General features: G+C 43.8%; 1 long non-coding RNA gene across 1 annotated transcript; it reads right to left on the bottom strand.

Moving 5' to 3' along the window:
* Nucleotides 1-958: 958 nt before the first annotated feature.
* On the bottom strand, nucleotides 959-21,448 carry LOC135285609 (uncharacterized). The gene is made up of 2 exons (XR_010350405.1): nucleotides 20,762-21,448; nucleotides 959-1,302 (listed from the first exon to the last, which is right to left on the bottom strand). It is a non-coding gene; the product is annotated as an uncharacterized LOC135285609 (long non-coding RNA).
* Between the last annotated feature and the right edge of the window lie 4,746 nt (nucleotides 21,449-26,194).

The raw sequence follows: 26,194 nt of genomic DNA, 5'->3' as shown, positions 1-26,194 counted from the left end.
AGGCAAGGTCCCAGCAGAGCAGGGAAATGAGGGTGAAGGCAGATTAGGATCTGGCCCACCATGTGGAACAGCAATATTTGTGCAAAATATTCATTTTTTGTCCCTGAGAAAGCAGCAAACCTTCAGGAAGTGGCATCTTGTGGGCATTTATTTTTTTTAGGAAGCATGCAAGATGCCCATTGGTCGTTTGCACAGGTGACAAACCCCCAAAAAATCAGCTTTCCTTCACTATGAGTGACCAGCTATCCATCACAAACATACCTGAGGTGTACCTGATGGCCAAGAGGTCTTTAACAAGCACCCAACAAACCCTAATTTGCTCCAAAATGGCTCTGCTGGCCAACAAAGCCTCATTCAGCCACTTGCTAGGGGGGTAACGAGGGCTGAGCTAGAGCAGAGGCTGGACGGAGTTACAGAATAAAGCAGGGATTTATTCAAAGGATCTCCTCCATGGATGCACCTTGGGCAGCACAAGAGCCCAGCCAGGGCTGCACCCAGGATGAACCCAAATGGTCCTAAAAGGAACCCAAGATGGATCAAAATGGTCCCAAAATGAACCCAAGGTGAACCAAAATGGTCCCAAAATGAACCCAAGATGAACCCAAATGGTCCCAAAATGAACCCAAGGTGAACCCAAATGGTCCCAAAACGCACGAACACTCCCGGGGTCTCTCCCTGGGCTCAGCTCTGCTCCATGTGCACATTGCAGTTCAGTGTCCAATCCCAGCTGCAGCCCCTGCAGTCCCATCCTGCTTGTTTTTCTCTCTCCAGCCCACGGGGTTTGTGCTCCTGGGCTGAGATTTGGATCATTTGTCCTTGGTGCCCAGCTGGAGCAGGAATTGTTTTGTGTCCCTGCTCTGTGCAGAGCTCACCATCCCCTGATGTGAACCCAGACCCACACACCAAAGCAGCACAGAACCTGAAAAATAGAAAAGCTCAAACCTGAGGCATCACAGTGAACAGTAAAAAACCAAAATAAATGTATTTGAGTGCTGGCTTCTGGCCAGATCTCGGAGTCAGTAAATGGGGAAGCAGTGTGGGCTGGTTAAAGGGGCTGTTTGAACTCTGCCCACTGACAAGGTGATGCTTCCGTGGAGATGCTGGTGGGGGAAACGAGGAGCAGGAACAGCAGCAGATCCAGGCAGAGCCCTGGCTCCCTGCTGAAGGCAGCACCAGAAGCTCAGAGGTAAAGGAAAGGAACTCACCAGGCTGACATTTGAAGGGTTAACGGGGTTTAAGCTTTGATCTCCCAAGAAAACACGCTGAAAACGTAGCCCAAGGCGTGCTCACCATTTTGTTTGCCTGTAAAACAATGCAATTTGATTTTTGTTGGCTTGTTGTTTTTAAGTGGAACCTCATGGGTGTTCTGTTGAATTCAGCCCACAAAAGCAATTTGTGTCATTTTAATGCAGCTCCTGTGCTAGAAATGTTTGTTTTTAAATGCAAGTTTTATTGTTTTCATTGTTGGCACATTAAAAGCTCGATCAATAAGAAAAGCAATTTGTGATGTCGCCCTTCAAAATTCCAGCCTTATCTACCCCATAAATTGGGGCAAATTTGAAAGTGAGGCATAACAGGAGCTCATTCTTTTGGGATATGAAAAGAATAATTCCAGATCTTCTCTGCTTTGACCCATCCCTATCCATCATCTGTCTTAATATTTCCAGGAGAGTCAGGCTGAGGCACAGCTCTGGGGCAGAGGATGGAGCAGAGCATTCTTTGATTTGTCACTGTGGTAGTAATATTTTAGTGTAGGCATCACTTTTAAAATGGAAGAGAAACCTTCTTTCTGCAGGAAACATCCAAATCTTGACCAGATATGAAGTGTTTGGGCACAGATTAAAAAATTCTCCCCAAAATGGGGACAACTCCCACAAAAAGGGGCAGAACCCAAAGCCTGCCCTCAGCTCTGTCTCCTGATCTGCTACTGGCTTTCCATTTAGCCTTGCACAATTCCTTCTACCTCTCAGGGCCTCCTTTTCCCACCTTTACCCAGGGGACAGCACTACAATGGGTTTCTTGCTCTTTGATATTTGAAACACGCTCAGAGATTCCTCAGATGGGGGCGGGAGAAAGAAATCATTATTGTTATATTTTTATAGCCCGTTTCTCCCTGCAGGGTCCCGGAGGTATTTTAAAGTCTCCATAGTCTTGGGCAAGAAGAAGCAAAGAACAATCAGAGTAAATTTGCGGGAACAGGAGCAGGACATGGATGATCCTTGTGGATCCCTCCCAGCTCAGGATATTCTGTGATTCTCTGGCTGATCACTGGATGTGGAGCTGCCACTTCCATTTCCCCCCAAACATCCCCTTCTGATCTCATTTTCCCTTAAAGAGGTTGCCATTACAAGCAGGAACAGGGATAGTGTCAGGTATGACTCTGCACGCCTTCACACCTCATGAAATCCCATCCAGAATGGTAAAATTAATGAGGAAAACTGCCTACTGCAGCAATTTCTGAAATAGCTGTAAATGTTTTATTGCCCAAACATATGCAACAGCAACTTTAGCAAACATGCTCCAGCGAGTGTGGTGGAGAAAGGACACAACAGGATTTTTGGAAAAGCAGACAGCCACGGCCAGACTCTATTTCTAAATAAATTGGCATTAATCAGCTGATGACTGCACAGCTTCCTGTAGCAAACCACGCTCAGCAAAGACATTCCTGCTGTATCTCCTCAGTTTCCTGATAATGCCACCAGATTGGCATTTGTCAAAACAATAAATGAGCTGAAAATGTGCCACAGGGGCTGCTTGATGCCTCGAAATCCAAATGGGTTTGGGTTGGCACCCCAATAAATTTTTGGGGAAATGGACACTTGCTCGGAGCTCCGACCAGCAGTGAGATTATTTCAGTGGGTCAAAGATGTTTCTGCTTGAGAAATGAAAGAGAAGTGACTGCCTGGTAAATCTGGGGGGGTCTGGACCAGCCCACAGCAGGAGGGGCTCCATCCCAGCCCCATGGCTGCAAAGGCAGGGCCATTTGTCCACCCTGTCTGCCCAGGGCCACTCCACCCAGGCAGGGAAGGACACCCTTCCAATGTTCCCAAAACGTCCCAAATCATCCCCAAACTCACAGCTGGCCACTGATGGACAACCTGTCCCAAGGAGCCACAGGGAAGGACACTGCAGAGCCACGGGAAGGCCTTGAAGGTCAGGCAAGAGTCCCAAACCAGCCTGGTGGCCTTGGTGGCCATTGCCTCCCACGTGCTGCCAGCCCACGAGGGCCCCACAGCAGGGACAAAGTGCCAGGGTGGATTTGAAAAGCCCTCGAGAGTCACTCACTGGGGGAGCAGAGGGGAAAAACCAGGGCTGAAGTGACCCCTCTACACCCTGTAAATAAGATTTGTGTCCCAGGGGTGCAGAGCACCAGGAGCTCCCTGTTTACCCAGCCCAGGGTGCTCACAGGTTTGGCATCTTGCAAGCTCAGTTCAGAGCTGCAGAACTTATTCCTTAGAGCAGCAAGTAGCTGGGGATAACTCATCTGTATGCTGGAAGTGGCTCCCAGAAAACATTTGCTAAATAATTTAGGAACAAAACCCAGAGATGATAATAAAAAAAAACCCAAGAAGTTTGCTCCCAGATGATCAGCAAATACAAAACAGCAATAAGTCTGTCAAATGAACTCACCTAGTGCTACTCTCATATTCCCTACCATCCTCCCAATCCTGATTCTCCTCTGATTCAGCAGCTTTCCTCCTTTTGGCATTTCTGGCTGGCAGGGCTGGATGTACTTGGTTAGAATTCAATACCACGAGGGGGTTTAGTAACTGAAAGCTGCCTTTTTTCTATTTTTTTTTCCCTTTCTTCCCTTGTTTCCCTCCTCCCTTCAGCAGCTCACAGGAGGTAAACAAAAGTTTAGAAGGGTGCCCTGCACGATTAAGGTCTGTCAAGTATAAACTGCTTCAGTCCTCCTCAGGTTCCACCAGTAAAAGTCAAAAGCTCCTTTTACATTCTCCAATTAAATTAAAAGAGGAAAAATGAAACTGCTGTTTGAAATCTCTGGGTCAGCTGAAAAATATGAGAGCAGAGCCCTTGCCAGGGTGCTGCAACATCCAGTAGGAGCCTGCCCCAGGTGCTGTGCACAAGCACATTGCCTGAGACAGGTCTGGACTCTCATGATAATCTCTAAATGAAGTAAAGAAAGGAAGAAGAGAATGAGACCAAGAAAAGGAGCACCAAGCTGGAATTCACTTGCTGGCCCTCCTCCAAGCCAAGGCTCGCTCTGTGTGTTACTTTGGAGATCAATGTCACACAGGGGCCTCCAGCCAGACCCTGCTCTCCTTGGAGGAACAGCCACGGCCATGGTCCCCTCTGGAACCATCCCTCCTCCAACATCATCCTCAAACCCAGTTTTCAGGATCACTGCAAAGAGGGGAGAGAAATATTAACAGCGAGGAGACAGATGGTGCCATAATAAAATCCTCTCTCTCTCTTCTTACTTTTCTCTGTTGCTTTTGCTTTTCAGGACAGCTCCCCCAAAAGCAGATCGTGCTTGCACTCCACATGTTCATTTTGAGCCTGCTAGATGATCCAAAGGAAGGGCTGAAAACCTTTCAGAGCTGATGGCACTAATCTGATGACCCGACGAAGCTCAAATCAAGAACCAGTTACTAGGAAATAAAGACAAACCATGGCTGCACTCCAAAAGAACTCATAAATCTGAACATCTCCTGCTTGCTCTCCTGTAACAGCTCTAATATTTCTTCTGCTTTTACCTTGTGAAGGCTGTTCATTATTGCTTTCACCTCTTAGCCTCTCTCAGGATGTCAGCTCCATCTGCCACCACATACCTGGAGTGAATCTCAGCAAGCCCAGCTCAGGTGCTCTCTTCTCCCTCCTGCCAAATTCTCATACTTGACACGACCCTTCAGAATGCACAGAACACTTTTTTTTTTTCAATCAGCGTGCCGCAGTCTCCTCACCTCTTGACTTTTTTTCCCCCTCTGCCTCTCCATCCCCAATCACTGTCTGCTCGCCCTCCATTTCATTCTTACCTCGGAATTACTGACAGTGACACAGAGGATGATGATGCCTCATTTTGCTTAGTAATGGTTTTGCTGAACATCTCAGCCTCCACTTCAGCTGGCACATTAGCAACCAGAGAACAAACTCTAATTGTTTTGACACTTTAGCACTTGCCAACGCTGAGCACAGGTAGGGCTGAAGCTGCAGCACTCAGCTCTGCTTCGAGGAGCAGAGAATTCCAGCCTTTGTTGACTCGTGCTTGGCTTCTCCCGTACAAATGTTTTCTGAACTCCTTTCATCTTTCCCTCGCTGCTGCTGAGCATGTCATTTTCCATTCCCTGTTATTCAACAGCCTTTATATTCACACGCAGCCCAATTTTCTGCCAATATCATCTTTTCATTTATGTCAACTGGATTACATGTTGCTCCTACCTGCCTCCGAGTTACCGCTCATTTTCTGTGTCAGGTGAACTTATCTCACAGCACACAGAGCGGGTTTTATTCCACAATTGCATTCCTTTATGCCTTCAAATTGCTTGCCACAGAGCAGGCTGTAATTCTCCTCTGGTGTAAAGCTCATCAAGACAAAATAGAAAGATGGGAGCTGGCACTGAGGGTTCTGGTCAGCTGCTCCTCCAGCACGAGCCTTTCTCCAGGAATTAGAGGAGCAGACATCGCTGAGGAGGATTCTAACACTTGTGGGATGAATAACCTGTCAGTAGGTGAGGCTTTCTCTCTTGTCACATTAATTAGCAGTCATCTCCTTCCTTTAAACATAATCCTTCCAAGACTCCCAGCCTTATTTATTTATTTTTTTTCCCCTGCAGTTGGGTGTTCTCCCTCCAGGCTCGGGGCTGGCGTCAGTAGATGGCACTGTGACATTCACTCTTCCAGCTTCCTTTTTGTTCAGCCCACGAGCAGAGCTTTGAGTTTTTACTAAATTTTTGTGTGTGTGTGTGTATTATAATTAGTTTTTGTTTATGCAAGGTTCTGGAGTCCTTCGGGAGCAAACTGTGGAAGCAGGGAGATAATTTGCTTTTCTGCCTTCGCCCCGCTCTCTGATTGAGGTCAGTTCTTGAGCCAGAAGCAGTCTCTGGGTACCAGTCACTGAGGTGATGCTGAGATTCCTACAAGGAGGGATTATCCTGCAGATTATTCCAGCACTCTCGCCCCAAGGCTGGCACACCAGACTAGGCAGGGCAATTAAAGTGGGTGTGCAGGGGCAGTGCCCTCCAGCAGCTCAATCCCCTGTGCCCAGCTCTTTTTGCCTCCTGGCAGCAGATCCGTGGTGCTGTCCTTGGGAGAGGACTCTGTGCTCCAAAGAATGGCACACACAAGTGGAAACCCATCCTTTGGTTGAATTCCTAATGTTGGGAACCCAAGCTACAATCCAGGACTCATTAGCAATCCCTGAAATTCAAAATCTGATTATTGGCAGAGATCTTGACTGGGGTTAGCTCAACACATCCAAAACCTGTGGAATGTCAAGACAAAAAGGACTCAAAAAAGAATAAAATTCAGTGCCAAAATATGAAATGAAAAGCCTCCCAATTGGCTTAGTCTGCACCATTGGTGTCAGATGCCTCAAGGTATTTGCTTTCTTTTTGGAGAGAGAAAATAACAAACATTGTTACGTTTTATCCGTGCTTAACTTAAGATTCTTGATCTGATGATACCTGGAAACCTCAGTGAAGGCACAAAGCCCTGTTGAGCTAAGTGCTTTTCAAATAGGAGATAATAAATGGATTTAGATGAAGATGCTATCAACTGATTTCACAAAAACCCTTCTCTTAAAAAAAAAAAAAGCTGAATATTTACCAAGTTTTTTACTAAGGCACCTTTAAAATTTTCTTGCATTTTCCCCTCTGTTTTGAGCAGCAAGTTCACCCCTCCCTTTTAAATTCTGGTAATGATTTAGCAATGAACAACATTTCATAGATGCAAAAAGACAGCAGCAAATGAGGGAAAGGAGAATGATAAAAAATTAACCACAAAAACGAGAAGTGTTAGCATAAACATCTCTTGTAAATATAAACATGTGCCCATGGATTCAGTCACACACATGCACAGAGTGCATCTCAGTGTACAAAATGTCCTTTTGACCTCCTAGGATGAAGTGTCCTTAGCAAGAATTACAATTATCATCAAAGGTTGATTAGCAAGTGTCAGATTGACAAGGAGTCATCAGCAAATATAAATATAGGTCCTGGAAGGAATAGAAAGCCTTTGTGGGAGCTGATAGCGTCTTCCAGCACTGAACCTTGATGTTCTACTTCTCCATGACTTTATTTTTACTCCAAGGATGTCAGAGGGAGGAGAACAGCTCAGTGGGCTTTAATATCTCCTGTAAAACATATTCCTCAGAGTGTAAGTGACCAGTTGTAACACCCCTGAGACAAGGGCAAGTCAGGAAAAAAGTTGTGAGTTACTTCAGGGAGGATTTTTGACATCAGAGACCCCCGAAATGTAGCAGGGGAATTATTTTCCTTTAATATGCTTACAGCTAAAGGATTGGCTTCCATTCAACAAATAGAAGTGTTAGTGCTTCGAGCCTGCATGCCTGGCATTCCTGCAGTAATACAATTCTGTATTAAAATCTATTCCAGTTGCTTGATTTATGAAAACGGTTCAAACGTGCTGCACTCGTACCCAGCTCATTGGATCAAAAGAGGGGAAAAAATAAAAAATAAAAGAGAATTAATTTTCATACAGAAAGAAAAAGCAAGAGAGAGAAAGAGAACATGCTGTTGTCCCTGTCTCAGAAGTGGAGCTTTAGTCCGTATAAAAGTTGCCTGTATCCAAAATGTGACAATTTTATTTCAGAAGGTGACGACGTTTTAAGAATTTGTTGCAACTTGTGGACAAAGCCGCGGTTGATTCGCTCTCCAGCATTCCCTGGATTTTGTAATATGTCAATACATCATGTTAATGCAAGTTTTTAAAAAGGGGGAAGAGAAAGCAAAAGCTCCCTTCCTTTTTAAGTATGAGTAATCTATCCAAATCCTACTGAGACACACAAAGGAACGCCGGCAATTTTCCCTTTCATAAAATGCGGACTTTCTTTAAATACTTCCTCCCTACATTTTCAAAGCGGGGCTGTATGAAATGAAGGGGAAATGACACCCTTCCCCATTGAAAAGGAGATTATGTAAAACTGCCTGGAGAAGCCAGCCGTGTTAATGCAAATACAAGTATGATCTTATTCATAAGTTGCCATTGTGCTGGCAGAACATGCCTTGGCTCCGTGTGTCCACCTCCAGCTCTGGGTGAAGAGGAAAACCCTTTTCTTTCAGGATCTGCACTGCCCCTGGTTTGCAAATAAATATGAAACCCCAAAGATCACTTTAAAGAAGTGGAGGGCTCGGTTTGCCATTGTGCTGAGCACTCGATGCCACTTGAAGTTAATGAGAGCAGTCAGCAGCCCTGACAATGAGGCACGGCCAGGATTTTGTGTGCCCAAAGGTGCTGGGGACACTCAGGGCTCCTTCCCTGCTCCTGTGCTGGCAGCCACAGCCCTGAGTGGCGACAGTCTGGCCCTAGGAAGGGTTTGGAAAAGTCAAATCTGCTGAGTGCATTGGGCAAAGCCCTGAGTGGGGATATCCTGGTCCTAGGAATGGTTTGGAAAAGTCAAACCCACTGATGGCATTGGGCAAAGCACTGAGTGGGGACAGCCGGGTCCTAGGAAGGGTTTGAGACGGTCAAACCCACTGATGGCATTGGGCAAAGCTCTGAGTGGGGATATCCTGGCTCTAGGAAGGGTTTGAGAGAGTCAAACCCACTGATGGCATTGGGCAAAGCACTGAGTGGGGACAGCCGGGTCCTAGGAAGGGTTTGAGACGGTCAAACCCACTGATGGCATTGGGCAAAGCTCTGAGTGGGGATATCCTGGCTCTAGGAAGGGTTTGAGAGAGTCAAACCCACTGATGGCATTGGGCAAAGCACTGAGTGGGGACAGCCTGGCCCTAGGAAGGGTTTAAAAAAGTCAAACCCACTGATGGCATTGGGCAAAGCTCTGAGTGGGGATATCCTGGCTCTAGGAAGGGTTTGAGAGAGTCAAACCCACTGATTGCATTGGGCAAAGCTCTGAGTGGGGATATCCTGGCTCTAGGAAGGGTTTGAGAGAGTCAAACCCACTGATTGCATTGGGCAAAGCTCTGAGTGGGGATATCCTGGCTCTAGGAAGGGTTTGGAAAAGTCAAACCTACTGATGGCATTGACACAGCACTGAATGGGGACAGCATGGTCCTAGGAAGGGTTTGAGAGAGTCAAACCCACTGATGGCATTGGGCAAAGCACTGAGTGGGGACAGCCTGGCCCTAGGAAGGGTTTAAAAAAGTCAAACCCACTGACGGCATTGGTCAAAGCCCTGAGTGGGGATATCCTGACCCTAGGAAGGGTTTTAAAAAGTCAAACCCACTGATGGCATTGACACAGCACTGAATGGGGACAGCATGGTCCTAGGAAGGGTTTGAGAGAGTCAAACCCACTGATGGCATTGGGCAAAGCTCTAAGTGGGAATATCCTGACCCTAGGAAGGGTTTTAAAAAGTCAAACCCACTGATGGTATTGGACAAAGCACTGAGCGGGATATCCTGGTCCTAGGAAGGGTTTGAGAGAGTCAAACCCACAGATGGCATTGACACAGCCCCTCCTTCTGCAGCTGGAGAAGTGCAGGTGATTCCCAGCCTCTCCCAACACCCTCAGCTGCAGGAGGCCCTGCACTGGTGCCTTATTAAAAATATTCAAATCATGGACTCATTAATGCTGGACAAACCTCTGAGATCACAAACCTAGCCTTAATTCATATCCTAGGCCAGGAACGTGAGAACAAAGCATAAATCCGAGACCAAGTGATGCCTCAGAAGAAAACAAAGAAGGAAAAGTTGTCGTTGCAAAGCTCTGAAGTCCAATCACAGCCCAGCTTGTGGTTGAAAAATTCAAGATATAGGTACTTGAGTTTGGCCTTTTGGAAGGAAATAATATTGCATGGAATAAAGGAAGTGGGATGCCCCAGCTGCCAAAAAGGAAAATAAATGGAAGGTGGTTGGAGAAGGTGAACTGCTGCAAACAGACCCAGAATGTGACCCCTCCTTGCCCAAAGTGCCCTTAAGGCATTTCATCCCTGTGTGTGAACAAGAAAAGTCAACCCTGGTACATTTTTAAAGTAACTTCACGTGGGAGCTGAGCCTCCTTCTTCTGTCACCCACTTTTTAATCTGCTTTCCATGGAAACTTTCTGTGGTGAGAGGAAGCCCAAGGCCTTGGCTGTGTGTATTTAACTTTGGGCTGCTAAAGAAGGTCTAATTAATCTTCATTATGAGTGGCTTTTGAAATAGATGCCTCCATTGAGTGCCCTTCCTGTGCAGCTCCAGTCCAGAGGAGTTTCTGGCTCAGCCTGCAGGACCCTGGGGTCTTATCATAGGAAAGGCTGTTCAGTATTTGATGGAGAAATGATTACAAAACTCTTCCTACCCCGTTCCACGTGTATATGGCAGCTGTTACCAGTCAAACTGTATTTATTTGTTTGCTAGCTAAATGTAGAAAATGGCCAGGCTACCCCCAAAATCCTCATTTTAAAATTATCAGTACTTCTTCCAAGCAGAAAAGTTTGAATTCCCCCAAAAACTGGAGCAGAGATAATTCCCTTATTTTAAAATAAGAGTAATACCAGGTCATTTGATAGAAAAAAAAAAAATCTACCTGTTTTAATTCCTGGGGGGTTAGTTTTGGTTATTTAGGGTTGTTTTTATTTAAGTAATACCTCAAAAAATATAACAGGAATTTACTGTTTGCATCACAATCTGAGCTAGTTTTAAGAAAACATTCAAACTACAGGGCTTTTTAAGCTAAAATAACCCCAAAATTAATGTATTTTAGCAGTGGCAGTGCAAAGACCTTCAGATCTTGCTTGGTTCAGCAGTCAGGGGCCAAACCCAACCTGTGGTTGAAGGTCTGGCCTTTTGGAAATGTGTAAAACATCATAAACCCCAACATGGTGGAAATTCTGATTTCCAGGCATTTAATTACTTTGCTTTTTAGATCCATTTCCATTGGATAGAGGCACATTAGATCATTGCCCAAAATCTTTATCTGAGGGGTCACATTTCCAAGTGTTTCTCTACTGCAAGGACTCAACCATGACATGCATCAACACCCAAAAAAAAGAGGTGATGTGGGGAGAAGCCGACTAAATTTAGGCATTTGCTCTTTTTTATTTACTATTTTGACAGAATCGGGGGGAAAAGCAAGTTAACTTCCTCTCCTCCTCCCAGCCAGTTTTATTCTTTAATCTCTCCAAAGAATTATTAAATCTTTTAAAAGATCAAACACTCGGATCCTTCACAAAGGTTGTCACAATGAATTCATTTGCAGAGCTTTCATCCCTCCTTCCCCACTGTGCTGAAATAATGTTGACTATTTTTCGCTGTCTCCCTGGCTTGCTGCAAAGACCCAGTGGCAGAGGTTGTTGCAAGGACTCAATCTCCCACTCTTTTCCCACCTGGCACTGAAATATCCCCAGGAATTAAAAATGCAGGTGGTGGGACCTTGCTGTGGCTGTGCTGTCCAAAAACGAGCTCAGAAAAGGAGCTTTTCAAAAGGGGCTTTGTGACAGTGCAGAGCAGGGAAAGGGAATAGCAGGGATCCCCAAAAAGGGAGGGGAATCCCCAAAACCAGAGTGTAATCCCCAAAAAGGGAGCATGATCCCCAAAAATGGAGGGTAATCCTCAAAAACAGAGGGTAATCCCCAAAAAATGGAGGGTAATCCCCAAAAAGGGTGGGGCATTCCCAAAACCAGAGGGTAATCCCCAAAAAATGGAGGGGGATCCACAAAAGGGGAAGGGGATCCCCAAAATTTCCATTTTTAAGGAGTGCTACTCTTGGTTTAAGAGAGCAGATCTGATTTTTTTTGCTTGGTAGCCCAATTAGAACCAATCAGTGCTGCGCAGAACATCAGATTTCTTTGGTTTAATTAGAGATATCTCAATTAACAAACACACACGCCACAAAACACAACCAAAGACCACAGATTTCTAGAAGTAACTACAAAAATCCAAGAAAAAATCCACACATTTCTAGACGTAACTACAAAAATCTAAGAAAAAAATCCAGACTTCTAGAAAGAACTACAAAATTCCAAGAAATTAAACAATGTTGCTGTCTAATAACCACACCAACAAATTCATTCACTGCTGACTTGATTATTGTGAAATTGCTACTTTAACAATGCTTATTATTAATTTCATGGAGCCATTTCATGGAAGTCTTGATTTCTTGTGTCTCTACCCGCAGAAAACATTGATTTTATCACAATCCCAGAGGCTTTGCTTCCCCAAAGGTGAATTTGCTCAGGAACTGCACCTCCACGGGGAGATTAAAAGTAATTTTTTCCCAAATCTTTCAGCTGATAGTGAAGAATGGAGTTGTGAGAGGCAACAGCTCCCACGAAATCCTGGAGTCACAGAAACACTCCTTAGGAATCAATCTCCTTCAGCTGCTCAGAGAAATCCTGCTAAGTCAACCTTTCAGTCAAAATTTAGAGCACAACAGCTCCTGAATGATAATTTTTTACTGATTTTCTCAGAGACCCAGCGCAGAAGAGTCAGAAAAGCCAACAAGGTGAATTTCCAGCTCATTGTCTTTGGCCAAAGGTGCAAACTGAGCTTGCTCCCAGCTCCTTTCCTGCCCAGACTGCAGCTCTCTGCTTTCCCTGTCCCAGAGCTGGATGGGGCTGTGTTTTGGCTGCTCTTCCCTGGATTTTTGCTGCTCTTCCCTGGATTTTTGCTGCTCCCAGCAGCTGTGGGCAACTGTTTCCTGCCCACCATCTGCCCAGCCTGGATCGTTCTCCGTCTCACGCTGTGCCCGAGCAAAGACCCCGCTCCAAGCTGGGGAAATTGGCATCTGCAGCCCAGGGACCTTTGGAGGACAAACAGCTCCTGCTTCTGCCCAGCCAGGTCAAATCTCAATGCCAAGATCCAAAAGTTTCTGGATTTTTACATTTTTTTTTGCAGCCCTCCTTCACCTGGCTGTAAATAAAGCAGTTTTTGAGGTGTGTTGTGCTCACAGGGAGCTCAAATCTTGTTGTTGTCTCCCTTCCCAGCCCTGCTTTGTCATCCACATCCTCCTGCTTCCCTGGAATTCCCATCTGTATTCATCTTCCGTATCCAAAATAACCTTTTTTACAGCATTTTACTTGAAAATAAAAAAAACCACCAAGGGCAAGAGCTGAATTATAGCATTGGGGTATATAAGAATTCATATTATAAGACATATTACTATATAAGGATTCATTATAAGACATTATATTACTGAAAATACATATTCAATATTGAATATATATAGAATATAAGACATTATATTATTATATAAGAATTCATTATAAGACTATATTATTGAATATTGAATATATATTGAATATGGAATATATATATTCAATAGATGTTATATTATTATATAAGAATTCATTATAAGACTTTATATTCTTGAATATTGAACATATGTGTAAATATATTGAATATATATCTATTGAATACTGAAGGAGAGACCTGATGTAAAGCAGGAAGAAAATGAACCAAAGATGGCAACAATAAAAGTTGGAGAAGAGAGAAATGTTGGTGTTTTAAGGAAAAAGAAGATAAATAAAACACCCATTTCTTTTTAAAGAGCAGTGAGACGTTTTTCTCTCATCTGGAGCTGAGCACAGATCTCCCTCTCCACAACACCATCATCATTTTTCTCCCCAAAACTTTTTAATTTTACACCTAATTTTTAATTTTAAATTTAACTTTTTTATTTTACACCTAAAATCAACTAATTTTGGGAGCTGGAAAAGCTTTCCAAAGCAGCAGAAGTTTAGGGAACTCGACTTCAGCTCCAAACTCATCCTCCCAGAGTCCCCAGCCAGAAAAAGGAGCCTTGGGAATGATTTACCTCCCAGCTCAACCCATGCTCAAGCATTCCCAGAATTTGGGACCCTGACATAAATCAGCTGCAGGCATCCAGCAAATTGGATGTGATGCTGCAGAACTGGAACTTCAAGTTGCAATTCCCATCCATTTAAGGGCTGGCTCCAATTTTGTTAAATTAATTTTAGTGCTTTTTTTTTTTTTTTCTCATCACCCCTTTTTTTTTTTTCCTTCCTAATCCTGGTGCTGTAATGAGGCTGGGATGGAATATTTATGGATTATATAATATGTGCTGATATTTAAGGTTTCATACATTATCTGGCCAGGATTAAGGTTAATTAAGAGACTGCAAAAGAGGAAAGAAAGGAAAGAGATGAGGCTTTAAATGCCTAAAAAATCACATTTTCATTACATCCCACCCTCAATTCTGATTAAACAGTGATTTTACCATTGATGAATGGTGGAATTAAAGCCCAGAGACTGCTGTGCCCTCCGTGCAGGCAAGGAAAGTTATTTTCCCCGTGTCCCTCTGCCCTCCCCAGGTGCAGGCAGCAGCTGTAAACCTGGTGCCACAAAATTGCCATCAATCATCCTGGCTGGCAGCTCCTGCAGCAGCTTGGGCAGAGCCAGGCAGGGCTGGGGGCTCTGCAGGCACCCAAATCTCCACAGGATGCAGAATTTTCGGCACCCAAGACGTTCCTCTGACTGCCCTGGAGCACTCGAGACCCTGGCACAGAGTCAAAACCACCTGATTTTAGCCCATGGAACAAACCACCAACTTGGTGTGAAGATGTACAAGCCACAAAAGTGTGAGTAGAATGATAGTTCATTTGTCACAGGGTAAAAAAAGTAAAATTTTAGAGTTTTAAAATGGGAGTTCCAGGAGAAAGATAGAAAAATCTGGGCGTGGTCTGTCCTTCTTCTCCTTCTTCTTGGCCTCCATCTTCTGTGTGATGGTGGCACTTTTAGATTAGTTCAGACAGTCTAACATAGGTGATAGGTATTGGAAAGTTATTGTAAACAAAGTACACGTAGTTTTTAGTGTCAAATGTTACCACCACCCCAGTGTGCTACGAACCGACCTGCCTGACAGAACCTCAGCAGGTAAGGAAAACAAAAGTTATAAATAAAGAAAAATAAACAACCTTGAAAAACCAGAGCCAAGGAATCCTGACTTCTTCTGTCACAGGGCTGGGAAAAAGAAACTTTCTAACACCTCGGGGTCACCTGGACCTCAGAGATTCCGACACAGGATTGCCTGGGTGAGCAGCAGCTGTTCCAGAGGAGGAGCCCCCAGCCCGTTCCATCCGAAAATTCCAGTGTTTCCATCCCAGAATTGACTCAAACGATCCAGGACCAAGATATTTGATGTATTGGTACCACTTTCCCTGGTTGTGCTCAGACTGGACCAATCCTACAGGAATTATCAACAACAATAAGGTGATAAAATCACTCTTTTTTGGGAAAAACCACCCCCAGAGAGGTGGGTGGTGACCCCAAAACCTGACCCAGTGACACCGTGGGCGGGACATCCACCCTGAAGCTCATCTTGACCTGCCCTGCCCCTTAAAAAGGACAGAAAATCATGGATTAAGCTTGGAAAAAATGTCTAAAATCAAGTCCAACCAGCACCACCAAACCCTCTCCTCGGGTGCCACAGCCACACATTTTTTAACCCTTCCAATGCTGGTGACTCCACCACTCCCATTCCAAAGCTTTGCAACCCTTCCCATGAAATATTTGTCCTGATATCCTAAAATACAATATCCTAATATAATAAAATATCCTAATATTTGTCCTGATATCTGCTCTAAACCTCCCCTGGGAGCTTTCCAGGCAAACCTTTCCATGCTGTGGGTGCCAGGGAGGAGTTCAGGAGCTGGGAAAAATGGATAATAATGCCCAGCCCAGGGAAGGAGCAGCATCCTGGGCTCTGCTGCTGCTCTCTGGGTGTGTTTTTTTGGTTTTTTGTTTGTTTTTGGGTTTTTTTTCCCGGGTATTTGCTGCTTAATGCAAAATGCAAAAGCTGTCCCAAATCCATGCATTTATTGTTAATGGCACTTGAAGTCAAAAGCACCCTGATTCATTTAGTGGGGAATAATCATTTAGTGTATTAGCTAATCTATTTATCAATATCAAGTCAATTATTACGAGGCATGGAGAGGGGCTGGTAATTACACAATGTAAACAGAAAGGATGGGGTGGGGGTGTAATTCTATTTACTCATAATTCCAAATATTGGAAAACAGTGGCTGCAGAGCACAGAGCCCACCTTAAAGAAACAGGAGCATAAAAATCTCCCCAAATGAGGATTTTGTGATCAATATTTTTAACCATTAAAATATTTAGAGTTGTAATAATTTTTTAATATTACTGCTTGTATGAGCCTGAAAAAAAAATGAAGTAGTTATAAATATCAACTAGGATTCTGAATATCCCAGAGTTGAGATCCTTCTGATACATCCTTGAATTCAAAATGTATCCCCATTTATATAATTTATAATAGAAATTATCCCCAGATATTTTCATCTCTGTGTTTACAAGGATGACCAAGCAAAAATCATCTTTGTGGAGAAGCAGAGATAAAACCACCAAAACAAGGCATGGGTAGGCTAAGAATTCACAAGAATATAGATTATAATTGCCATCAGCAAGTGAAGAAGTAAAATAAATCTAATCCGATTTCATGATTCTTTTAATTTAACAATTTATATTGAATAATTTCCCTCACAGTTGTGCTGTGAATATATTTTTTGTGCTGCAAAAATTTAAGTGCCAGTAATTGCTGCAGTCTCTTAAGGACCCTGCCCTTGATGCCTGACACAGAATAAACCCAAAAAATGAAATACATTTGGCATTTCCACATTTTTTTCTAAGCCCCAAATCCACCAAACTGAGGTGCTGGGTTGGTTTAGTTTTTTTTTAAACATCTGAATCAGATAACTTCACTTTTTAATCCAGTCCCATGTCTACCTTCCTGATGACTCTGCCAATTAACAGAGTAAATCAATATATAATAAATAAATATATACATATATATATTATTTACTTCATCAATATTAACAAATCATTCACTTCATCAATATTAAAGCTCCCAAGAACTGCAATTGTCTGATTTCCAATAATTTGTAGCATCATATTGAGGTCATCCACTCCCTGCTAGAGTTCCAAACAGCGAGGGAGTTTCTTGGCCTGAACCTTTTAAAAAGTGATCTGCACTAAGAATAGCCCAACATTAGAGTGCACTCAATTTTTAATGGATTTACAACAAAAAAAAACCCAATCTATTCATAGTTTTTATGGCTTCAGCACTCCCATCTCTCCTGCCTTCTGCTGCCTTGCCATGCATAATAAATAATTATGGGATATAATAAAATAGCTATTATATATTATAATATATGCAATAATAAATGATATATTCATAATTTATTTTATTATTTTAGATAATAGAATCTATAATATATTATTATATTAGATATCATCTATTATATAATAGACATTATATTATATATTCATTCTTTATTTGAAAAAAATATTATAATAGTCTATTTTATAATATGAAATATATTCTATATAATACATATAATATATTATATATTATATATGATTAATATAGAATATAGAATTATGGGCATCCATAGGACACAGGAAAATATTGGCAAGTTTCATTTTTATTTAGGAACTGGGGATGGGTTTGGCTTTTCTGAGTCCTTTTTCCCACTAATTAATGCCCCACACCCAGGACACCAGAACTTCTTTATTAACATTTTTCTAGGAAAAAAAAATCTGTGCAGGCAGCAGCAAAATTCTGGTTTTTTTGCATTTAAATCCTCCTAACCAGGCATTGTCTCAGGTGTGGGACTAGGAATTGTGGATGCCCATGAAGGAAATAAAGAAATAAGGATAAAGAAAGGAAATAAAAAGTCCATCAAGGAAATGATGAAGACTTTCATCTCACAAATTTTCATGTGCATCCACATTTACTAGCACATACTCCTCCAAATGCCACATTTCATCTTAAAATCATCTAAACTCTCATTTTTGGTGATGTCACAGGGTGATGAATTTGGCTTGGTGGATATAATCAAATATGGAGAAAACAGCCACCAAGCCGCCTGATTAAATCAATAATTAATTGATTTAATCAATTAAAATCAATATTTGATTTAATCAGTTTGGGACGAATCACAACTGGCTAATCCTTGAACAAAGTGAGATCTGACTCTTGCATTGTTAGGTTTTTTTTTTCCTCCTAGTTGGTTTTTTAAATTGAAAAAACCCAATTTGGGGATAAACCTGCACAGAGCAGCATTTTACACACAGTGAAACAGAGCAAGGGAAGCTTTGGCACAGAGTTCCTCTTTAAAAAAAAAAAAATTAAAGTTGGTAAAGCTTTGGAAAAAAAAAACACTTTTTCTTTCTAGCTCAGCATCATCCAGAGGTGCAAAGGGGAAAATTTCACAGTAGGCAGAGAATTCACCCCAATAAATTGGTGTAGGAATGAACCAGTGGCTCCTGTCACCCTCCAACCCAAAAGTCACCAGAGAAAATTTCCAGCAAAACCAGAATGCACCCAAGAGCACCAAGGAATTAATCTTGAAGCTTTAATTTGATTTTTTTAACTTTGTCTTTTCCAATGGTCACAAAACAGGAACTGAAAAATGAAAATAATTGAGATGCTGCACCAAAAAATGGTGGGAAAAAGAGATTTTTGCCTCAATTCTCCTTTAAATCCTCATCACCCTCCTGGCAGGGCTGAGGTGAAATGGGGATTTCATCAAAAACCCCAATCCATGTGGGGATTTCACCAAAAACCCGAGAGCAGGAGATGCTGAAAGGCCCAAGTCTGTCCCTCCTGCAGCCCCTGCACGGAGGGGAAATGGTGGGGTTAAGAAAATAAAGTTCTCTCCCAGTAAGGCAGCCACATAATGAATACAGCATTATTATGCAGAAGGCCTCTTGAGACAGGGCCTAAAAAATTCCACTGAAAAAGGAAACACCTGTTGGAATATTAACTAGGACAAAGTCAAGCAAGGAGAAAGAGGATAGGTGGCCAAGAGGTTGGAAAATCCAAGAGGAAATGTTGGAGGGATTTTTATTTATTTTTTTTAAAGAGTGTGATATTGGTAATATTTGATTTTTAGCACAGAAAACTGTCTTCTCTTCATGCAAGGACCTAGAGGCAACAGAAAAGACAAAATAAAGCAAATATTGAGCAAATTGTCTTGGTTTCTAAGAGCAGAATTGTGTTGGGCATCTTTAAATTGTGCATAATAATCGAGTACCTGCAGAAGCTGATGGGTTCCAGGTATTGGAAACCACTTACAGCTCCTGCTAAAGAAAGAATAAAGAATGAAAGAATAGTATTAAATTAAAAAAAAAAATATTATGAAATATTTTAAAGAAAAATCTCAAAATCTGTTTTGGCCAGAGGAAGTTTCCTATTGAGCTGAGCTCACCATTTTTACAGGTTTGCAAAGATTTAATACACCGCAAGAATAAATTCCATTTCCCTTTTGCACAATCCCCACGTTCCTTGGAGAATTCCAGCATCTTTCCCTGGCTCTGCCTGAGAGCTGAGGCACAGTGAGTGAGACCAGAGAGCCCTGCACCACCCTGGGCAAGGAGAATTTCACTGTGGAAAACCCTCACAGAGAAAACAGAATTTAGAAAGGCCCGGCACAGTTTTGATCCCAAGGCTGCACCCTAAAAAAATTAATTAATTAAAAAAAAATCCCACTGTGGCCTCTGTTGCACATCCCCCTGCCAGGGCTGCAAAACCCCAACACCCAAACCATTTAGGGCTTGGTTTTTTTTCTTTAGGAAGGTGACCAAAGCTCATATTTTGCAATATTTGCTGCCTAATTGGAAGATGCATCATCAGGCAGCCCTGCCTTCAGCTGAATACCCAATTCAGGAGGATTTAACACAGGTTTGAGAGCACTATAAAGCAAATGAGCACTTACACCACGCTAGGAAACATGATCCTTACTTGTAGTGCACTTGTAAGCATTTTTTTTCCCTCTCCTATACTTTTATTTTAAAGGCAATAACCTTTCTTTCCCTATAATACACTGGAGGAGTATCTCGATCCTCTTGTAAAAGTCCCTGCAGAGCATGAAAATAACGTGTTGCAAAGGTTTAAACTTGACAGGTTGAGGAGGGGCTGAGCTCTGCAGGGCTCAGCTCTCCAGCACACACGGAGGGAAGGCTGGGATGCAGAGCCCGAGCAAGGGATGCCCATTCCCAGAATTTCAGCCTCTGGAACGGGCTGGGTGCAGGAAATAATCACGGGGGATGTGAAGCACAAAGCACTTTTAGCCAGGCAGCCATTTGAAGGAGGAGAAGAGAAAGGAGGGGAGGAAAAAAATTAAAAAAAAAAAAAAAAAAAAATCCCAGCCACTTACAAGGATCAGCTTAGGGAAAAAAAAAAAAAAAAAAAAAAAAAAAAAAAACAAAAAAAAAAAAAAAAAACACACCACCCAACAAACAACAACAACAAAAAATAAAAGAAATAAAAACAAAAACAAAAAAAGGACCAGCTCAGCTGAGCCCCTGCAGCACAGCCAGGATGTCTGAGCAGCATCTCCGTGCTCGGAGCAGATCGATTCTGCACAGACACCAGAAATGAGCAGGCAAGGCAGCCCCAGCCCTGCTGACAGCGAGAAAATGAAAAACCCTCCGCGAGGTACCACACTCAGGAAGAACTTTGGAGGTGCTGTTACATAACAACTGCTCTGGGTTTGTTGTTGGTGCCAATAAAAATCAAAATAAACCCCCCCGGCTCTGCCTCCTGCCCTGCTCTCCAAGAAACCACCCCCCTGCTCGAGGTGCTCGTATTTTACACTCGGCTCATCCCTTTTATAACGAGCTTGGCTTTATCCTGATTACCTGGAAAGCACATCAGAGCCAGCCCGGTAATCCTTAACCCTTCCCGTGCCGCCTCCAGCCCGCAGCCTGCTCTTGGTTCTTTCCCCTCGGGCTTTTCCTCCCTGGAAAATCTCGGTGGCCGCTCCCAGAGAGGTGGGGATGCTCAAAACCACGCCAGGTTGGTTTGGTTTTTTTTGGTTTTTTTGTGGTTTTTTGGTGGTGGGGTTTTTTTGTTGTTGTTGTTGTTTTGTTTGTTTTGTTTTTTATTTTGTTTTTGTTTTTTTCCCTGCTGTTTTCACACTTCCAGGGAGGATTTTAGCTAAGGAGAGAGCAGGGGTGTGGGTGGTGGTGGTGATGAAGGGGAGAGGCACCAACAGCCCCAAAAGGGGTTCCAACAAATCCTTAAACATCAAAGGCATCCCTGGCCACGGCAGCAGGTTGGATATGGATGATTTTGGAGGTCCTTTCCATCCCAAACCAGTGTGGGATTGTGGGATCACAGAATTCCTGCTGTCCTCTCATCCCAGCAGCGCTGTGGGTGCCGCCCTGCTGTGACAATACCTGTTCCCCTCCTGGGATTTATTCATCCAGGCAATAAATTCTGCAGCAGGAATCACCTCCTCACCATGTATTTATCAGGAATATACCCAGAAAGGGTGGGGAATTATCCCAACTGCTGCCTATAAGTCTGTTTTTACATTTTAAAAAAAGGCCAAACCTGAATAAAACACAATTTCATATTTTTGTAAGTAGTTGAAATCACAGTAAAACTTCAACTGGAGGTTGTATGGGAAAAAAAAATTAAAAATCCTCTGCAAGGTACCACACTCAAAAAGAACTTTGGAAGTGCTATTGCATAACAACAGCAATAGGTTTATTATTGGTACCAATAATATTAAAAATAAAATTGACACAGGCAAGACAGTGGCTGGGTGGCATTTCCATGCCTCCACATCCATCTCAAACTCTCCCATCTAGATTTAAAATAGGAAATCTAAACTTTGCAAAGCAAATCTTTGGATGGTGGAATGCCTTTTAAAACCCAGAACATTCAACATGAACTTGAACCTGGCAGGGAGGAAGAGTCGTGCACAGCGAGAGCGTAATTTTAGAAAAATCCAAAATACCTTGGCAAATTGAAATTTAGCCAGGACATGAGCACAGCTCGCTAAAAGAGAGCTGTGGGCTCTCAAAGGAGGCCCAGATCTTTCCCTTTTGCAAAATCCAGGGAGCCAGACCTTTAGATTCCCCATTCCATGGTGAGAATGCAGGAGAGGAACAAGAAAGTCACGTGGCTCCGCTGAGGAACGCTGTGTTCTTCTCCATGTGACTACAAGCAAATTATTTAGTCACTTGGTGACTGTTTTCTCCATCTGTGGAAGAGAATAATATTGAATGCTCACTTTGCCCACACAGCATTACTAAAAACTCCTTTAAAAGGTGCATTTTTGAGCCTGGCAGCACCATCAGGAGCTTCCTCCTGCCCGGACCTTCATGCAAAGCAATACCTTTGGAAGAGTCAGGGGTTCTTTCCCCAGCTTTGGCAAATTTGAATTATGGGTTAATTAATTTTTATTTTCAGAATGCCACAGGAAAAGGCACTGCAGAGATGGAAAGTCATTTTTACAGCTCTGAGATGAGGCCAAGGGAAACAGATTTGGATCAGAACATATAAAGCTCTGAGCTTGGATCTCTCATAATGGTAATTAATGAACGAGACTGCAAACATTTGTTTTGCAGGCCAAATTATATTACCTTGATATGAAATGCCTGAAGTAATTTCAAAGCAAAATATTTGAGTAAATCTGTCAGTGAACCCCGAAAAGTGTTTGAATTTAATCTCCTGAGTTGTTCTGGGCACTGGGCTCTTCCTGCACAGCTTTTACTGTTACAGTCTTGATCGAGGCACTTGGAGGTGAGAAACTGAGCTCGATAATTCACACCCCGAGCACAAGGCAGTGCTGAGCCCGAGCCCTGGCTGTGAATGACACCTGGAGCCACCAAACCTCATCCGAGGCTGGCGGGAAGGAAGGAAAAGCGTAGCCCCAAATTTCTCTTGACAGAGAAAAGCAAGGCACAGCCCTTCCCAAGAACATTCTTACCTCATTTGCTGTGCCTGTGTTTGTGCAAAAGCAGAATGCAATGTGGAAATAATTTACCCACAGTGATGATGTTTTGTTTGTGTGTGTGTCAGGGATATTGCCTGGCAGTCACAGATTCTGGGCAGGTGTGTGCAGGGTTGATTGCTTGGCAGGTTCAGTTTTAGATGTACTGAATAATATTCTATAATAAAGTAATTAATTAGCCTTCTGATATCAGTGGAGTCAGATGCATCATTCCTTCCTGCCACGGGGCACCCCACAAATACAACAGAAAATAGGAAAGGGCAAGAAAAAGGATGGGAATCCACTGCAGCCAACAGCGTGAGCCTGCTCAGGTGCCCCTGCGGCAGGTGGAGGGAGGATCCATCACCAAACCATGGATTGTTGATGCAAACAGCCCGGCTGGCTCATTAAATCTCTGCTCATTAAATCTCAGATTGACGGGGGACAGCATGAGCTAGATCCCCCAGAAGCAAGGGCAAAACATCCCGGAGTTTCATTTGGGTTTCCCCACAGCCCTCTCGCAGTGCTGGGCAGCAGAGGGAATTCTGGAATCCTGAGGCAGCCACGCATTCCTGCCGGCCCCTCCGAGGCCTTGGGGACACTGTCACCTCTGCACTGCCACCCCTTTTGGGCTCCAATCCCTGGAGAACAGCGCTGCCCTTCAGGTGCTGCCTGGCACCAAAGGGCTGAGATGGATTCTTGCTCTTTTTCATTTCCCTGAGCTGATAGACAGCACTTGTCAACTGCAGTCAAGGGGGAAAAAAGAAATAGCTCAAAACCTACTACTGTTCTGTTACATATTGTGTGTTCTCCGTGCAGCAGGGGAGTCCCAGTCCTAGAAAATTCTTGCTTTGAATTAGGGAAAAAAATTATTGTAAAAGCCACACATGGTTCTCACAGAGTCCACGGTGAATTTGGGGAACTCAGTGGCATGAGAGGTTTCAAAGGCCATGGATAAAAAGGAATTTTAAGTGCATGTACATTAATAAATAGAAGAAAGACCCACCAGAGCTGGAAAACATGAGAACTCAGGTCACCAGAAGTTAATGCCAGGTTCTGGAGAGCTGTGAAGGCGTTGCTGGCATTCTCCTGGAGCTCTGAGCCTGCCTTGGACCTTGGAGCCATCCAAACCTCAGGAATCCTCAGCTTCTGCCATGGAATCAGAGTCCTGATCCCTTAAACCCCTTCCCCTCTCCCGTGGCAAGGAGGAAGGATCACTAATAGGGCTGGGGAGTAATTAGTCATTAAGCCCCATATCCCATTAAGAGCTGCCAAGAGCAGATGCCAAGGGAAGGGTGGGAGAGGAGCCTCAGGGCACATTGATATCCCCCAGTACTCCCCTCTGCCTTTCAGTGACAAGGAAATGCCTCCAAGGGGTGCCAGAGCATGGGACCAGGCTCTGTTCAGTGTGACAGGATGAGGAGCAGTGGCATGAGATAAAACACAACGAGTTCCACCTCAACACCATCCCTGGGTGTGTTTAACAAAGCCTGGATGTGGCACTGGGTGCCAGGGTTGAGTTGAGGGGTTGGGGCTGGGTTGGACTCGATGATCTTGAAGGTCTCTTCAACCTGGTGATTCTGTAAATTCTGTGAATTCTGTGGACACTAGGAAGGAGCTCTTCCCATGGAGGTGGCAGAGCCCTGGAAGAGCTGCCCAGGGAGGGTGTGGAGTGTCCCTCTCTGGAGACATCCCCAAACCACCTGGACACATTCCTGGGTCCCCTGCCTGGCCATGGGGGTTGGTCTGAGTGATTTCCAGAATCCCTTCCAACTCCAGCCCTTCTGTCACCCAAGGATTTTGGGCCAGCAGTGGGATCTTTGTCCCTGGACTGTCATTCCCTTCCTTCCCAGCAAACCTTTAACCCCCCGTGCACCTCCCCTGTCTTAAAGTGAATAATGGGGTGGATGAGCCAGGCAACATCTTGCCCATATATATTCCCAAAAAAACCCCCCTTTATTTCCTGCAGAGATAAGAATATCTCCCATCTTTATAAGTTCCACATTGCAATCAATGTGGTCTGCATTTAAAAAGCACACACAAACATGCATCCATCCATCTATAGGCTGTGCGTGTTCCCATCCATACCATCCAGACAGAATATTTTGCCACACTCTGCAGGATTAAGTGCACATTGCCACGGAGAAATAAATAAATAAACAACCAGCAATTTCTCAATTTCTCCCTGCTGCGTGGCAGTGGTGAAAATTGCTTGGAAAATAGGGAACTATTATAAATATTCTATATATAACCACACATTGTGGAGGGAAAGGGGTGGGGGGGAAAGGGGAGAAGGTTGGTGTGTTTGAAAAATGGGAACACAAAGGAGGGCATAGAAACCTACCCAGCCATTTCCACCTCGGTGCTATTTATAGCTGCAGCGTTGGGAGGTGTTTGTTTAAAGGGGCACTGGAGGGGCACGGAGGGACCAAGCCCTCCTTGAAGGAGGCATGCAAACAATATTCCCCTGGCAAAGGGAAGGAGAACTCGTCTGGCCTGAAAAATCATGGTTCTTCTTGCTTTTTTTTTGCTTTTTTTCCCCCCCGCTCTTTTTCAGAATTGCAGTTTTAAATTGTGTTTGCGTCCTCGTTAACACTTTTGTTCCTCTAGCCTGGGGAGGTGGCTCACTGGGTTTGGGGTCGGGCCCCAAACTGAAAAGAGAAGAAAGAGGGAAATTAGCAATCATTTCTGCCACCACCCTTCCCAAATTTCCCTTCTTTACAGCAGGCATTGGCAAGGGGAATCAAATTTCAAAATGTTCTGGTTAACTCCACAGTTGGTCGAAAGTAAAAATGAAAAATATTCGCCTGAGCGCTGCCAATTCTGCTGAGAATGTATTTAGTTTTGAAATTCAGTAGAAATATTGAAATAATTGGGATGAAAAATCCAACGAGCTCCTCAGAGAATCCTTTGCTTCTGAAGGGTTAGAGTAGGAACCCCTGAAGAGCTCTCCATTGTTCCCTAGTGAGATGCCATATGGAGTAGGAGGGGTGGGAACTCGAGGGAAGAGTTATGACAATGAAAACAAAAACATAAATAAAAGAAAGGAAGTTCTGTGTTCTCTGCGGGGACATGGCTGAGGACTCACCAGCCCAGCCACAAGACATTCCTGCTGCTCCAGCAGGGCATGGGGAGGATGGCAACAGCACGGGAGGGTTCTCTCCGGGCTGGTGTTCACAGGAACTGGAGGCCAGCGGGTGAAGGAGTGTCCCCGGAGGCTCCGTGGGTTTTGCCATGCTCCAGTCAGCACTTCCAGCTCAGCCCCACTGGCCAGACAAGTTCTGGATGTTTTGATTCACCACAGGGAGCTGTGGCTGCCCCATGAGAAGGAGAAGATGTTGTCCCACGC

This window comes from Passer domesticus, chromosome 23 (assembly GCF_036417665.1).
Source record: "Passer domesticus isolate bPasDom1 chromosome 23, bPasDom1.hap1, whole genome shotgun sequence".
Classification (NCBI taxonomy): Eukaryota; Metazoa; Chordata; class Aves; order Passeriformes; family Passeridae; genus Passer; species Passer domesticus.
Note: the sequence above shows the minus strand (reverse complement) of the source record. Positions and strands in the feature narration are given on the sequence as shown.